Source organism: Chelonoidis abingdonii, chromosome 1 (genome assembly GCF_003597395.2).
Source record: "Chelonoidis abingdonii isolate Lonesome George chromosome 1, CheloAbing_2.0, whole genome shotgun sequence".
NCBI classification, from domain to species: domain Eukaryota; kingdom Metazoa; phylum Chordata; order Testudines; family Testudinidae; genus Chelonoidis; species Chelonoidis abingdonii.
Window position 1 is genome coordinate 143,671,326 of NC_133769.1, and position 13,384 is coordinate 143,684,709.

General features: G+C 47.7%; 1 protein-coding gene across 2 annotated transcripts in view; it reads left to right on the forward strand.

Annotated features, from left to right (window-relative positions):
- Positions 1-13,384, forward strand: part of LOC116823836 (C->U-editing enzyme APOBEC-1-like) — an 81,740-nt gene that overhangs the window by 45,720 nt on the left and 22,636 nt on the right. The window lies entirely within an intron of this gene.

The window sequence follows — 13,384 nt, forward strand, 5'->3', positions numbered from 1 at the left end:
GCGGCAGGGGGCTCAGGGCAGGGGGTTGGAGTGTGGGAAGTGGCAGGCGGTTCGGGGCAGGGGGTTGGGGTGTAAGATGTGGCAGGGGGCTCAGGGCAGGCTCCCTGCCTGCCCTGGCCCCCAGCCCCGCGCTGCTCTATTCCAGGAAGCAGCTGGAACCATGTCCCTGCAACCCCTGGAGAAGGGAGGAGGGGCTCAGGGTTCCCTGCATCTGCTGCTCTTGCTGCTCCTCTAGGTACCTCCCGTGAAGCTCCCATTGGTCGCAGTTCCCTGTTCCCAGTCAATGGGAGCTGCGGGGGGTGGTGCCTGGAAAGAGGCAATGCAGGAGCCGTCTGCCTCCTTCCCCCTCCCCCTTTGGACCGAAGGGGCATGCTGCCAGCTGCTTCAGAGAGCGGAGTGGGGATCTCAGCGCCACAGAGGGTAATCCCGCAGGTAGGCAGAGGGGCATGGGGGGGAAGGGGAGCTTGGCAGATCACACGCAAGAGCCCCGTAGGCTGCGTGTTTGAAACCCCTGCTCTAAATGGTCTTGGTGCCACGAGATGGAACAGAACACCACACCCAGGAGCTGTGTGGGTTACACATGCATACAATTGGATAATCACATTCAGTAAATTATAACCTTTCCAATGATACCTTATAAGACTCAGCTTGCATAAAATAGATCGCAGTTATGCCATATCCATATCATAAGCATATTTCCATAAAGAATATGAGATATGGGGTGTAACATCACACACAGTAAGTACACATATGGTTAGGTGGGTCTGTAGGTGTATGTGTGTATGTCTGCAAATGCACTGGACGTCATTGCTTTCATGCTTCTCTCACTTCCACCAATGTAAATCAGGAATAACTCCATTGCAGTCCATAGATATACAGCGGTGTAAAACAGGCAGGGCCAGCGCTTCCATTTAGGTGGCCTAGGCAATTGCCTAGGGTGCCAGGATTATGGGGGGGAGGGCGGCATTTTGCCAGGGGGGGCGGCAGGCGGCTCCGGTGGATCTGCCACAGTCATGCCTGCGGAGGGTCCCCTGGTTCCGCGGCTCCAGTAGCACTGCCGCAGGCATTCCTGCGGATGGTCCACTGCTCCCGCGGCTCCGGTGGACCGGTGGACCCTCCGCAGGCACGACTGTGGCAGGTCCACTGGAGCCGCGGGACCAGCGTGCAGGGTGGCGAAATGGCTGTTCGCCTAGGGCACTAAAAACACTAGCGCCGGTCCTGAAAACAGAGATAAGTAAAAGGAAAATGTGTGGGGAATGGAGGTGTGAAACACTCCCTGAGGAGCCAACTAAGCCTTTTTTTGTGAATACATGGAAAAGTATTTGCAGTGGCTTTTACTGATGAAGTTTCTAGTGTGAAATTTATCAGTGAATATGAATTAATATTCAGAGGGCACTGTGAACAGGTCTGGGATGCACCACCTACTGGTGGTGGTCTCTGGTGGTCACTCCACATAGTGGTCATAATGGGAGAGGTAGGGGATCCCAAGCCCTCTCATGCTACCAGGTTCTGACCCAGGGCCCTGTGACGTCTGTCCGATGTCTTTCTTTCTGGAATGCCCTCCCTGGGTCACTTCCTCCCTCCCTCTTTCCTACAGTAGGCTTCAGTTTATCTTAGTAAGTACTACCCAATAGGTTGTCTACTCATCTCTAGTTCAGTCTGGATCTGATTGCATCCTGCTCCAGAGCTCCTGGAGTGGGTCCTTCTCCCTGCTCTGTCCTCCCCCAGCTGAACTGGCTGACTCCTAGCCTCCAAACAAAGCATGCTTGGCACAGGCATGGGGGTGGGGCCTCCTCAGCCCAGAGCTGCTCTTTGACCTTTTGCTGTTCAGTGAGGGTTTTATACACCCCGTCACAAGTGCCTGAAGTGGAGAATTTCCATACTGTTTCATATTTAATTATAATATTTTATAGCTATTTCTGTAAGCGGGGAATAACTTGTTATTTATCAAAAAGTAATAAAATCTTAATTTTCTTTCCAGTCATAACCACTGGAGCAAAGATAAGTGTAGCGAGGTGACCTGTCAAATGTAAAAATAACATACATAGATTCATTGTCAACTCATTGTAGCTACGCTAAAACACACACTATTGACGTAAATGGGCCTTAAATTGGATATTCTTCCAGTAACAGACATATGATAAGTGCATGTATTGTTCACTGTAACAAATATTACTATAGAAAAGTTATGTTTCATGGATATTGTAGCTACAGTGTAATTAGTGCAGTGGATTTGAGGGCAGATGTATCTATACAGAAACATAGCTCCGTTGTAGCTTTCACGATCCTAGGAAGATCAATTTAACAAAGCTCCTTCGAAGGAGGAGCGGAGAAGTTGGTCCTTACTTGGACAGTACTGTACTGAGCTATCCAATGCATGTATTTGATATCCAGATGCCGTGGAGGGGGGCTCACTAGAAATACTGACATAGCTAAACAGGCCAACTTTTCCAAAATTGAGTAACACTGACTTCAGGGGGAGCTACAGTAGTTCAGCAGCTCTGAAAATCAAGCCATCTAGTGAAGTGTAGTTTTAGGCACCTATGTCTACAAATGTTAGACAGAGAAGGAAGAATGGATAGATGGATAGATAGACAGTAATTATATTGTAACTGCAGTGCATATAATATATCCATGGTAGCTTTGTGAGTGCAAACCCAGTAGACAAATATCTTTACTTCACGAACATTGTGAACATTGGAGTTTATGGTGAGTGTGTAAATTGAGATGAGGGGTTTGCACATTTAAGGAAATAAGGCTGAGTGACAAGCTCTCTGCAATGCTTTGCTCTCTATTCTCTGCAAATCAAGTTACCAAGACATTTATGAGTAGTGGGGAACAATTCTGCACTGCCCCAAGGACATGAAGTGGATAATCTATCAAATGTGATTCTATAACACAGTTGAGGAGATGCTTTCACTGGCATTTCTGTGTGATGAGGTTAAAACGTCAACTGCAAACATCCTATCAACTGTGATATAATTTCTAAAGCAGAAAAAGAAAAATCATAAGCAATCAAAAAGGAGAATGCAGTAACATCAAACAATGCAGGTCATGTCTGACAAAGTGCCTAGTCATGGAAGGTCCTCACTTTCCTCCATCAGATCGAGGGTACCAGAATTGCTCCCTCTTTCAATTGTGCTTCCTCAGTGTTAAGGTGGCTAGAGCTCTGGCAATCACCTGCATGCAATCAAAGCCCATGGCAGTCAGTGCTAATCATTAATTGCATGATGAGTAGTCAGGTGTATCTTTGACAGAATCCACTCTCTGGGGATTAAAGTAAAAATAACAACAGACAGTTCCCTGGACACCAGGGTGACTTATCTGCTCTATGAAATCAGCTCCGGCAGGCCGGCAGCAACACTGAGACATGGAAAAACTGGTGTCCAAACACCTGCACCTGGCATGCTGAAATCAAAGGAGACTGGAAAAATGAAGATGTTTGGGGGACTGCACTAAGGAGCCTTTCACTCCTATGTCACGGCTATAACAAGGACATTGGGTTGTAGTGAACAAAAATCATCTTCCTCACAGAAACCAGCATGGCACTGGGCATTAATGGTCCCCTTTGTCAGCTTCTTTGTCAAGATAGCCAAAATAGAGGGTGTGCTAAATCCTGCCCCTCTCTTGGAGATAGGAGCCTAAGTCTGGGCTGTAGGGAGGTGCCTATCTCTGGCAGTGATTCTCAGCCGTGAAACTGCTTTCGGTGTGAGGCACCTGTGACACAACAAGGTACAATTCAGACCAGTGGGGGGACAGCCTTGGTTACACTGCAGGGTGACCCCCACACCTCCCAGTCTTAGATTCCCCTCCAGTAATGTATGTCCTCTACTGCCCAGGCCTCTCCTGTATGGTTCAAATATTTTTAGTCCATTATTCCTTTAAGGGAATAATATCCCATCTTATTCTCTTAAATAGAACTACCCACACACTTCAATTTAAACACATTGGATTAGATTAAACAATAAAATAAGTTTATTAACTACAAAAATGGATTTTAAGTGTGTACAAGTACTGAAGCATAAAGGTCAGAAATGATTACAAGACAAATAGGGATAAAAAGCTTGCGAGTGCTTCATTAACAAATTATATTAGATTTAAGCAAAATTTCTCACCACATGCTTCCAGCAAAGTTATTCACCAAAGTCTTCAGGCCAGGGTGTTCTTCCCCCAAAGTCCAATAACTATTGTCCTTTGTCTTCTTAGGTGTGATGCCAGGGACAGACAGGAAGAGAGAGAGGTTGTCTTGGAATGTTTCCCCTTGCATTTTAGACTTTCAGTCCCCCTCTTGAAAAACATTTCCAGTCCAAGTGGAAGGATGTTCCTTGCTGTCTGTTTTCATTTATTTGAGCTTCCTTTGTTTCCCCTTCCTGCTTAATGACTCTGTTTACTGTTCAATTGAAAATTAAAGCAAAGATACACACCTTTGTTCAAAACAGGGTGGTTTGATGCTACATGAGTTTTTAACATGCCCTCAACATCAATCAGGGGAATCATATAACTTCACTTAAAGGTTGCCACACACGTTTTATCAGGACAATTCTGACCAGCAAGTTATGAGTTTTCAAATGATACCTCACAAGGCGTACCTGGTACGTAGATCATTATGCTTGTGTGTGGGATGTGAATACTGGGGTTGTCATAAACAGATAGTAGGAGTTAATAGAGCAGAAGTACTTTATATCTCTTTTGACTGTAAAGGGTTAACAAGTTCAGTAAGCCTGGCTGTCACCTGACCAGAGGACCAATCAGAGGACAGGATACTTTCAAATCTGCGAGAAGTTTCTGTGTGTGCTGTTAAATTTGGTTGTTTTCTCTCTGGTTTGAGAGTGACCAGACGTGCAACCAGGTTTCTCTCCAATCTCTCCAATACAGCTCTTTCAGTTCAAAATAGTGAGTACTAGGTAGATAGTGAGTTACTTATATTTGTTTTCTTTATTTGCATTGTGCATTTCGCTGAAGGAGTTCAAATTTGTATTTGCTCAAAGGATTTTAATTTGTACTTGTATACTTAGGGTGGAGGGTTCCATGTCTATAGCTGAAAACCCTGTACCCAATCCATCTTAATTCATAAAATAATTTTACTGTTTTTTTCTTTCTTTAATTAAAAGCTTTTCTTGTTTAAGAACCTGATTGTTTTTTTATTCTGGTGTGAGACCCCAGGGGACAGGGTCTGGCTTCACCAGGGAATTGGTGGGGAGAAAGGAGGGAAGGGGGAGAGAAAGGTTAATTTCTCTCTGCGTTAGGATTATTGTCTCTTTCAGGGACAGTCTGGGAGGGGGAAGAGAAGGAGGGGGGAAGGTGCATTTTCCTCTCTGTTTAAGATTCAAGGAGTTTGAATCACAGTGATCTTCCAGGGTAACCCAGGGAGGGGAAGCCTGGGAGAGGCAACGGTGGAGGAAAGGGCTTTCTTTCCTTGTGTTAAGATCCAGAGGATCTGGGTCTTGGGGTTCCCCAGGCAAGGTTTTGGGGGGACCAGAGTGTATCAGGCACTGGAATTCCTGGGTGGTGGCAGCGCTACAAGTACTAAGATGGTAACTGAGCTTAGAGGAATTCATGCTGGTACCCCATCTTTTGGACGCTAAGGTTCAGAGTGGGGAATTATACCATGACAGGGGTATATTCCATCACAGCCCCCAAGGAGCTATTTGTGAGAAGCTGGCGGAAGAAAGTGAGGAGACAGAAGCCCATTCAGAACTTTGAGCCCAGTGGTAATACATTATACCAGGGGTGGGAAAACTACAGCCTGCGGGCCAGCTCCAGCTCCTCAGGGCTTTGGATCTGGCCCGAGGAATTGGCACTCCCATGGTGCTGCAGGCCCCACACCTCTCCAAGAAGCAGCCAGCACCACATATCTGTGGCCCCTGGGGGAGGGGAGGCAGAGGGCTTCCGTTGTCTGGGAACAGGGAACTGCGGCTAATGGGAGCTTCAGGGAAGGTATCCACAGGCAAGGCCAGTGCACGGAGCCATCTGCTTCCCCAGCCCCAGGGGCAGCAGGGACATGGTGCCAGCCGCTTCTCAGAGTGGGGCGGCGCTGGGGCCAGGGCAGGCCGGCAAGGAGCCTGCCCTGGCCCCAGTGTGTACCACTGCCACCCTGGAGGCACTCCAGGTAAGTTGTGTCGGGCTGGAGCCCACAGCTTGAACGCCTCCTGCACCCTGCACCCTGACTCACTGCCATGAGCACCCTGCCACACCCTGCCTGCACCCCAATCCCCTGCCACACCCTGCACCGCTCCTGCATCCCAACCCCCTGCCCTGGGCTCTCTCCCACACTCCTCCCTGCACACCTGGCCTGAGCCCCCTGCTGCACCTCACACCCCTCCTGCACCCCAACCCCCTGACCTGAGCTCCCTGCTGCACCTCACACCCTTCCTGCACCCTGACCACCTGCCCTGAGCCCCTTCCTGCACCCCACACCCCTCCCTGCACCACTGACGTGAGCCTCCTCCCACACTGTGCATCTCCTCCTGCACCCCATCCTCCTTCCCTGAGCACCCTCGTACACCCTGCACGCCTTCTCTACCCCAACCCCTTGCCTTGAGCCCCTTCCTGCACCCCACACCTCCTCCCACACCCCGCACTCCCTCCTGCACCCCAACCCCCTAACCAGCTTGGTACATTCATGGCCCGGCATGCAATTTCCCCACCCAGATGTGGCCCTCAGGCCAAAAAGTTTGTCCACCCCTGCATTATGCAATATATTAACCTCCTCCAGAGGGCCTAGCACTGATCCAGGTACCTCGTGGTGCCAACTGGCAGAGGGCACAGGGGGGCATAAGGGTGCAAGAGATCCCCTGGGTCTGGTATTTACATATCAGTTCACCAAAGAATGTCATGTAAGGGTCTCTACCAAGTCATGCTGCTCATCAGAATACTTGTGAAATGTGTGTGCGAATAGTATGGAAGGAGCTATGTATAGATATAGGAAGTTACATTCTTAAAGCCTTGAAGTTAACAGCAGATCACCCAGGAGAAGAGAAGGCCTTTGGCTTGGCTGTACCTTACTAGACAAGAGGGCATCTTGTTAGTTAAGTTTAGACTCTTGAATGTGTTTTATGATTTTATTTTATCTGTAACCCTTTGGTTCCAATATTTCTGCTTCCTCTCACTGCAATCTCTGTGCTTTGTTAAATACACGTATACTTGCTTTCTCTATAATCAAAGTGAAGTGCTGTGTCTAAGTGGAGCTGTAGTGGCCTATGGGGTAGCTGGTAAGCTGTGCAGCACTGTTCCTTTGGGAATGGCAGATCTGGGAATTCTGTGAGCGTCCAGTGGATATGACGCAGGGCACTGCAGGGAGATGCTCGGAGGACTCAGTGGTTGATGTGTACCAGTTGCTGACCTGCACAGGGACAGTGGAGTCCGCATGAGCAGAGAATGGAGGGCTTGTTTTTCTTACAAAATGGTGGAGCTGGGAGCTGGCCCCCGGCAGCAGTGCTTAATATTTAATGAAAAATGTGCTGGGGCTCAAGCAATTTTTTAAAATTCATAACTGATGCAGCAAGTCCAGAGGTGCCAGACTATGAACCACCAAGCCCAGAAATGCCGGGGCTCAGCCGTGGCAAGCACTGCTGGTGCAAATGAATCATTACCTTGCAGGTACAGACCAGGCTTCCTCATGCTAAGGGCCAGTGGTGGCGAGGTGACTCACGAACCTGGGTACTTCCAGGAAACATCACACTAGCTTCTAGAATCATAGAGTCATAGGACTGGAAGGGACCTCGATATGTCATCTAGTCCAGTCCCCTGCCCTCATGGCAGGACCAAGTATTATCTAGACCATCCCTGACAGGTGTTTGTCTAAACTGCTGTGAGCAATCTACAATAATGGAGATCTCACAAGCTCCCTAGGGAATTTATTCCAGTGCTTAACCACCCTGATAGTTTGGAAGTTTTTCCTAATGTCCAACCTAAATCTCCCTTGCTGCAATTTAAGCCCATTGGTTCTTGGCCTACTCTCAGAGGTTAACAAGGACAATTTTTCTCCCTCCTCCTTGGAACAGCCTTTTATGTACTTGAAAACTGTTATCATGTCCCCTCTCAGTCTTCTCTTCTCCATACTGAACAAACCCATTTTTTTCAGTCTTCCCTCATAGGTTGTGTTTTCTAGACCTTTAATCATGATTGTTGCTCTCTTTTGGATTTTCTCCAGTTTGTCCACATCTTTCCTGAAATGTAGTGCCCAGAACTGGACGCAATACTCCGGCTGAGGCCTAATCACAGCGGAGTAGAGCGGAAGAATGATTTCTTGTGTCTTGCTTACAAAACTCTTGCTAATACATCCCAGAATGATATTTGCTTCTTTTTGCAACAATGTCACGCTGTTGTCTCATATTCAGCTCGCAGTCCACTACGACCCTCAGATCCCTTTCCACAGTACTCCTTCCTAGGAAGTCATTTCCCATTTTGTATATGTGTAACTGATTGTGCCTTCCTAAGTGCAGTACTTTGCATTTGTCCTCATTGAATTTCATCCTGTTTACTCCAGACCATTTCTCCAGTTTGTCCAGATCATTTTGAATTTTAATCCTATTCTCCAAAGTGTTTGCAACCCCTCTCAGCTTGGTGTCATCCACAAACTTTAAAAGTGCACTCTCTATGCCATTAGCTAAACCATTGATGAAGATATTGAACAGAACCGGACCCAGGCACAATCTCTGCAGGACCCCACTCGTTATTCCCTTCCAGCTTGACTGTGCACCACTGATAACTACTCTGTGGGAATGGTTTTCCAACTAGTTCTGCACCCACCTTATAGCAGGTCCATCTAGGTTGCATCTCCCTAGTTTGTTTATGAGAGAGTCATGTAAGACAGTATCAAAAGCCTTACCAAAGTCAAGATATACCATGTCTACTGCCTTCCTCCTATGAGCGGTGAGTGACTCCGCCATTTGGGGAGGCTGGGCGTGGCTGGACCATGGCCCCACCCTGCAGCCAACCCCCTCTCGGTATCCTCCATCCCAAAGCCCCACCCACGCTCCACCTCCAACCCCACTTGGCTCCCTCTCCCGAGGCATCTCTGCCCACCTCTTGCACCTCTTCGCCTGCTCCCTTGAGGCCCCGTCCATCCACCTGCCAGCCAGGTAGCTGGCCGTTCACCACTCATGCGCACCTTATCACTCTCTTCCCTGAGGCTCTCATGCAGGTGAAGCGGAGATAGGAAGAGGCAGAGCAAGGGCAGGGCCCAAGGGAGGAAGAGGACGAACGGGAGTGGGGGGTCTCGAGGTGGAGCATGGGTGGGCCATGGCCTGGGTGCCCTTCCTGTGGCAGCATGCTCCAAAGGCAGTGGGCTGGCTGTTTGGGGAGGCTTAGCCTCCCCTGGCCTCTAATACCTGCCGTTAATGTTCCCCGCTATCCACAAGGCTTGTTACTCAGTCAAAGAAAGTTATTAGGTTGGTTTGACATGATTTGTTCTTGAGAAATCCATGCCGACTGTTACTTATCGTCTTATTATCTTATAGATGATTGCAAATTGACTGCTTAATTATTTGCTCCATTATCTTTCATGGTACTGAAGTTAAACTGACTGGTCTGTAATTCCCCAGGTTGTCCTTATTTCCCTTTTTATAGATTGGCATTATATTTGCCCTTTTCCAGTCCTCTAGAATCTCTCCCATCTTTCATGACTTTTCAAAGATAATTGCAATGGCTCAGATATCTCCTCAGTCAGCTCCATGAAGACATCTGACTTGTCTAAGTAGTTGTAACTTGTTCTTTTCCTATTTTAGCCTCCGATTCTACTTAATTGTCATTGTCTAAGTTAGATGTCCAATTGCTGTTAAACTTTCTGGTGAAAATTGAAACAAAAAAGTCATTTAGCATTTCTGTCATTTCCACATTTTTTGTTATTTTCCCCCCCCTCACACACACACTGAGTAATGGTCCTACCCTGTCCTTGGTCTTCCTCTTGCTTCTGATATATTTGTAGACTGTTGTCTTGTTACCCTTTATGTCTCTAGCTAGTTTAATCTCTTTTTGTGCCTTGGTTTTTCTAATTTTATCCCTACATGCTTGTGCATACATGTCATCTGCATATGAGATGGTGATTTACAAACGTAAGTGTCATTACTCTCACTATACAGATGGGGAAACTGAGTCACAGAGTGGTGAGTTACCCACACTTTCAGTGAGTGACAGTGGCACAACAGGGATTTCTGATTCCCAGGCTCACAGAAATGCAGACATCTTGTGGGATTCCCATCAGCCTTCCAACAGTGATACTTACTTCCACTGTAAACTGTCCAGACAAGCACCATCTGCTAGGGCCCTACAAAATTCATGGCTCATTTTGGTCAATTTTGCAGTCATAGGATTTTAAAAATCATAACTTTCATGATTTTAGCTATTTAAATCTAAAATTTCATAGTGCTATAATTATAGGGGTTCCTCCTGTCTCAAAAAGGAGTTTTGTGTGTGTGTGTGTGTGTGTGTGTGTGTGTGTGTGTGGAGTCACAAAGGTTATTGTAGTGGGGGTTGCAGTACTGCTACCATTACTTCTGCACTGCTGCTGATGTTGGTGCTGTCTTCAGAGCTGGGCAGCTGGAGAGCAGCGGCTGCGTCACAAACCAGCTCTGAGGGCAGAGCCAACCACCAGAAAGACTCAGGATGCAATAATGCTGATAATTTCCATTCTTCACTTCCTGCAACATGCTACCCTGCACGAGCTGGGCCATAACTCAAGCAGCTGACCATTGTCCCAGCCACCACTCTGAAGGCCAGCAGTGCAGAAGTAAGGAGGCATGATATGGTATTGCCATCCTACTATCTGTGCATGCTCTGGTGGGGCCAGGGCGGATGCTACCATTTAAGTGACCTATGCAATGGCCTAAGGGGGCAGAATTTTTTGGGGGGCACTATTTTTCGGGGGGGGCGGCATGCGGGTCACGTGGACTAACCGCCATCATGCCACAGACGTTCCGCACTGCTGGAAAGGCTCCGGTGGAGCTGCCACAGTCATTTCGGCGGACGGTGCACTGGTCTAAAGGCTCCGGCGGACCTACTGCAGTCATGCCTGCGGCAAGTCCACAGGAGCCTTTAGCCCAGCGGACTGCCTGCCGCCATGACTGCGGCAGCCCAACTGAAGCCTTTCCAGCAGTGGACCATCCGCCGGCATGACTGCGGTAGGTCCACTGGACCCGCGGGGGGCGGCGAAATGGCCATCCGCCTAGGGCGTCAGAAACCCTGGCGCTGCTCCTGGGCAGGGCACTGCCTTCAGAGCTGGGTGCCTGGCCAAGAACAGCTGCTCTCTGGCCATCCAGCTCTGAAGGCAGCTCAGAAGCTAGAGTGGCAATCCCGCAATCCCCCTGCCCTAAAATAATCCTGCGACCCCCCTGCATCTCCCTTTTGGGTTAGGACCCACAATTTGAGAAACGCTAGTCTCCCCTGTGAAATCTGTATAGTATATGGTAAAAACACACAAAAGACCAGATTTCACAGGGGGGTGCCAGATTTCACGGTTCGTGATGTGTTTTTAATGGCTGTGAATTTGGTAGGACCCTATTTATAGCTCTGTCTCAGGGTTCCTATATGTGCATTACACAAGTTAGGATCTTTTGGGATGAAAGAGTCAAGAGAAATGTACAGTACTTGTCTCATTTTACTACAGCAAGCAGCTCAGTTTCACAGGCCATTTATGGATGTGCTGCTCAGTACTGGAGCACCGGAAAGCGACCCTCTGAGAAATGCAATAGGTTGAATTCCTGGGGATGAAATGTGCTCTTGATGACCAAAACCAAGTGTCATAGAGAGCTTTTTCCTCAGGGTTGAGATCAGATGTATCCTTATTAAATGTCCCTAACTAATGAACAAATTCCAGAAATGTTATGGTGCCACAAGCACAGCTTTTCTCATTTACCTATTTCAATTAATAAAAAGTGCTAACAAAATCCATCTCTAAACTAACTAAACCACATCTTGTAAATTGCTCCAGCACATGAGGGAGGGAAGAAGGACATAGAGATTAGCCAGAAATTAGATAAAAGCAAGAGGAACTATGGGATTATAGGTGAGGAGGCCTTTTAGACATGAGGGACTGGTGCAGGGAAAGAAACAGCTGGGCTGGGAGGTGTCAGCATGTCATACATTATTTACCGGTGCAACCTATGAACTGACCACTCTGCCATTCAAGATCAGAGAGACAGTGGTGCTGGAACAATTTTTATAGTGGGGGTGCTGAAGGATAAAACTATGTATTTGAGTTGTTATTAGTATTTCAAGTCAGTGGGGTGTAGCAGCACCCCCAGCAACTTAGTTCCAGCACCTATGCAGAAAGATAGTCTTTGATAGAGTGCTATAGGTCAAAGTAGCCAGCTTCAGTGAATCAGAAGCAGGGGCAGCTTCAGCGCAGCAAGCATGTGCCTGGGGTGGCAAGTCGCGGGGGGCGGCCTGCTGGTGGCTGTGAGGGTGGCAGTCTGGCCATCTTCGGCGGCGTTTCTGCGGGAGCCTACCGGTCCCGCAGTTTTGACAAAAAACATAGAGTCGCCCTGATCAGAAGCCAGTGCGGATCACAGAGCTTGGGAGTCATGTGTCCCCTGCAGGACCCCACATGAAGCCAGCTGCACTCTGCACCAGGTGCCAGCTGAGGTTTCCATGTGGTCTTCAAACAGAGCTAATTGCAGTATTCCAGCTGGGACGTGACAAAGGCCTGCACCTCTCTGGGGAAGACAACATGTGAGAGAAAAGGTCACAACCTTCTAACCAGATGTGAATGAAAAAAAGATTTTAGGTTATGACTGCTACTTGATTTTCCAAAATAAGGTGAGTATTCAACAAAACCCCCAAATAAACACCTTACTTACAGAAAACACAAGCAATTCTTCTCCACCAATGTGTTAGCCAAATAGGCTCGTTTCCCCCTGGAGCTAGTCAATTACCCCAAGGAGGCACGGAAGACAGGAAGACGGGTACCAAGCTTTTATTCTCGGTCAGCTGAGCAGGTGCTTCTTTCTTGGCTAGTGCCAAAGGAAGAAGACACACCTTACTGGCTCAGAACAGCCTTTATATACTAGGTTACAAACATCTTTACGTGCAAAACTTCTGTCAGTCCATACATTTCTTGAATTCCTTTTGTAGATAAGTTGGATCTGTTTAACATCTTTCTCCTAGGTATTTTGCCTACGTGCATCTAAGAAGGGTTACATACGTGTAAAGATTAACTGGGATGATACTGGGATGATAAGCAGAGGATTGCCATAAGCAAAGAGTTAGCAAATTCCTTTTGCTCTACAATCCCCCCTTAAAAGCGTTTTGAGAGCTTCAAACCCCCCAGTCCTCAGTTTTTATTGGCTGATACAGTGCCATCATTCGTTGATATACAATTTGATTAGCCATACGTTTAAATAGTGCCACTAAACAGGGAGCAAAGCAAGCTAGGGTTAATAGGGTT